The 3,413-nt window shown below is 42.6% G+C and overlaps 1 protein-coding gene across 1 annotated transcript in view; it reads right to left on the reverse strand.

Moving 5' to 3' along the window:
- Positions 1-1,835: 1,835 nt before the first annotated feature.
- Positions 1,836-3,413, reverse strand: part of LOC138947033 (uncharacterized) — a gene marked incomplete in the record, with an annotated part of 17,739 nt that continues 16,161 nt past the window's right edge. The window contains 1 exon segment of the mRNA XM_070318462.1: positions 1,836-3,413. This exon segment is cut by the window's right edge and continues 949 nt beyond it.

The following is a 3,413-nucleotide window of genomic DNA, read 5'->3' on the forward strand; positions in this document are numbered from 1 at the left end:
GAGGGAAAGAGAGGGGGGGAGCAAAATAGGGAGAGAGAGAGAGAGAGAGAGAGAGAGAGAGAGAGAGAGAGAGAAAGAGAGAGAGAAAGAAAGAGAGAGAGAGAGAAAGAGAGAAAAAGAGAGAGAGAGAGTGAGTGAGTGGGTGACAGAGAGAGAGATAGACAAAGAGAGAGAGAGAAAGACAGACAGAGACAGACAGACAGAGAGAGAGGGAGAGAGAGACTGAGAGAGAGAGAGAAAGATAGACAGAGAGAGACAGATAGAGGCATAGAGAGAGAGAGAGAGACAGGAAGAGACAGAGAGAGGGAGAGAGAGGGAGAGACAGGAAGAGACAGAGAGAGGGAGAGAGAGAGAGAGAGAGAGAGTGGGTAGAGAAAGATAGACAGAGAGAGACAGAGAGAGGCATATAGAGAGGGAGAGACAGGAAGAGACAGAGAGAGGGAGAGAGACAGAGACAGAGACAGAGAGAGAGTGGGTAGAGAAAGATAGATAGAGAGAGAGAGACAGAGACAAAGAGAGAGTGGGTAGAGAAAGATAGAGAGAGAGAGACAGAGACAGAGATAGAGTGGGTAGAGACAGAGAGAGAGAGAGAGAGAGAGGGAGAGAGAGAGAGAGAGAGAGAAAGAGAGAGAGAGAGAGAGAGAGAGAGAGAGAGAGAGAGAGAGAGAGAGAGAGAGAGAGAGAGAGAGACGGGGGTTGGGGGAGGGGAGCTTCAAAGATGGGTTAACAAACCGGGCGAGCCTCAAGTTAAACTTGAAACTCTTTCGATGTAGCGACGTATATTTACCTGATCACCTTTTTCCACCGATCAGCACATCCCTTTCGTTCAGTATCGGCCCTTATGAGCAGGCCTAACTCTATCAAATCAACCAGCTGAAATAAGGTGAAGCCATTATTGAGCAAAACAAAGAATTTAAAAGGAGTTAAGGAGTATTTGGGCCGAAAGATTTGTTAAATGTACACCGGTTTAATATGCTCTCGATTTTGGAACCTGACAAAATTATTCGTCTGCACAAAAGATTTGCTCAGACAGCAATGCAAGCTGTGAGATAATAAACGAATTCTTCAAATAACTATGTCGGGTTTGTATGGGTTGTTGGTGAAGCAAGCTTATCCACGTGACATAATAGGCCAATCACAAGCGAGAGGCGTGTCTCCAAACGTAGTCCCCATCTACGTGTGGAGACACGCCCCTTGTAATGATTGGCCTATAATGTCACGTAGGAAAGCTTGCCCCAATGTTTCCAAGAAAAACAACTCTTTCACAACCCATGCAAACGCAACAGAGTTATTTCCGAACACCGTCTATTGAGGCAGCGGTCGACGGGCGCAATGGCTTGGTGGTAAAACGCCGGCCTCCCAATAGGAAGGTCGTGGGTTCGAATCCCGGCCGCGCCGGCTGGTGGGTTAAGGTGGAGATTTTTCCGATGTCCCAGGTCAACTTATGTGCAGACCTGCTAGTGCCTTATCCCCCTTCGTGTGTACACGCAAGCACAAGACCGAGTGCGCACGGAAAAGATCCTGTAATCCATGTCAGAGTTCGGTGGGTTACAGAAACACAAAAATACCCAGCATGCCTCCTCCGAAAGCGGCGTATGGCTGCCTAAATGGCGGGGTCAAAACGGTCAGACACGAAAAAAAAACACGAGAGAGATAGTGGGAGTTTCAGCCCACGCACGCAGAAGAAGAGGAAGAAGAAGAGGCAGCGGTGCGCCCACCGCTTTTGCACCTCATGGGCACATGCCACTCTTGATCAATGACTATGTGGTGCCCGTGGGCACATAACAAATAGTTAACACACTATTCAACGCTTTCACACAAAGCTGGGCTTATACGCTTGACAAATAACACATTATAACTGACATGAGGTTTATTTAGTATCTGTACTGATCCTATGTGTACGTTTGACGTTCTATTATTAACTGCAAAAAAAACTAAGAAAATATACACTCAAAAAAGAAAAGAAAAGAACGTGTCAGCACAAAATTATTAAAGTGTCAATGAATGTTAAGTTGTTTTGTAGGGGAGGGGGGGGTGGGGTGGAGGGGCACATAACACAATGCTAAATGAGAGATTCAACTCCGTGGGAATTTGTAACGTATTCATCATATCGTGAGGTTCGCAAACATTCTTCACAAAGAAGTGTTGTGCAACCTATCTCATGTATCTAGTTCTAAGCGAATTTTAAGACAAGAAGTACACGCAGACCGAACACAAAAAATAATGAAAATAAATTAAAACAGCAAATGCTTAGATCATTCAACTTCCCTATGCGTATTAATATGAATAAGAAGCAAATGTCCTACTGCTCTGGCTCCACTGACGCTCAAGAAAAAGATAATTTATTATATAGATATTGACCAAAACTCGACACTACTGATGACTCTGATCTTAAAATGTGATCATGATCAGCATTCAACAAGACGAAACAAAAATATAAGGGGATTACTGTCCGTCAGGTCTAAGTGCCTATGTTTGACATGAGTTGGTTTATACGATGGGAAAAACAAGACTCGGGTAATGTCTATATTTATATAGAGAGGTCATCATAGCCTGGAGGTGTGTAAAGTTCATTACCAACTATCCTGATTGCTCAGGTGGGTCAAAAATCTAACAAGCACCCCGTTCTTATGATGTCCGCAAGTATTCTATTGAGATCCATGAACATTCTCGCGTTTATCTAAATGTATGAAGCTCTATCCGTACACTAGCCGGCTGACTAGTTACGGTTCCTGAATTTGCTAAAACTGTGCAGTCAACATTTGGCCAATATTACTGTATAACAGTACAAACTGACAGGTAACATTGTTCACATATATTTGTTCGAAAATTGGACACACCAGCCATAAAACTATTCATTGTAGCTATTTAAAAATTACGGTTTACCAATTTAACAGCCAAAGTTTCATGATAACAAAAAGAAAACGTGTCACATTGGATTATCTGAAAACAAACACAACATATTCAAAAAACAAACAACATTTTCTGTGGACATTTTGTCATGATAAAACCCCTTTATGCAACGTATTAACATAAACATAAAAAGGCACACTTGTATGCATCATTGAAATAAAATAAAAGTTTTCACAGCCTAACAACACTACTTTTGTGACTACATCGCAAAATAACTGTTTTAGCGATGTGCTACGCTAGCTGAGAGGAAGGACTCACGGAGCGCGGGTTTTTTTTCACATAAGGCGCCTGAATAAAACCTGGGAAGGGTTGGTGTGAACACTTTAAAACAGGCAAAACATATCACTCAACATGCATTTTTTTTTTAAAGCACGATCACGTTTACCTCTTCAAAATGGGGGTAATGGTAAGTTTTGCAGGTGGGTGCAAAAATTCCACGGTCAATTGTTTTAATTGTTTGATATGTGTTTGTTTTGACTCTGCGCGGCATTGTGTCATTT

Source organism: Littorina saxatilis, linkage group LG14 (assembly GCF_037325665.1).
Source record: "Littorina saxatilis isolate snail1 linkage group LG14, US_GU_Lsax_2.0, whole genome shotgun sequence".
NCBI lineage: Eukaryota > Metazoa > Mollusca > Gastropoda > Littorinimorpha > Littorinidae > Littorina > Littorina saxatilis.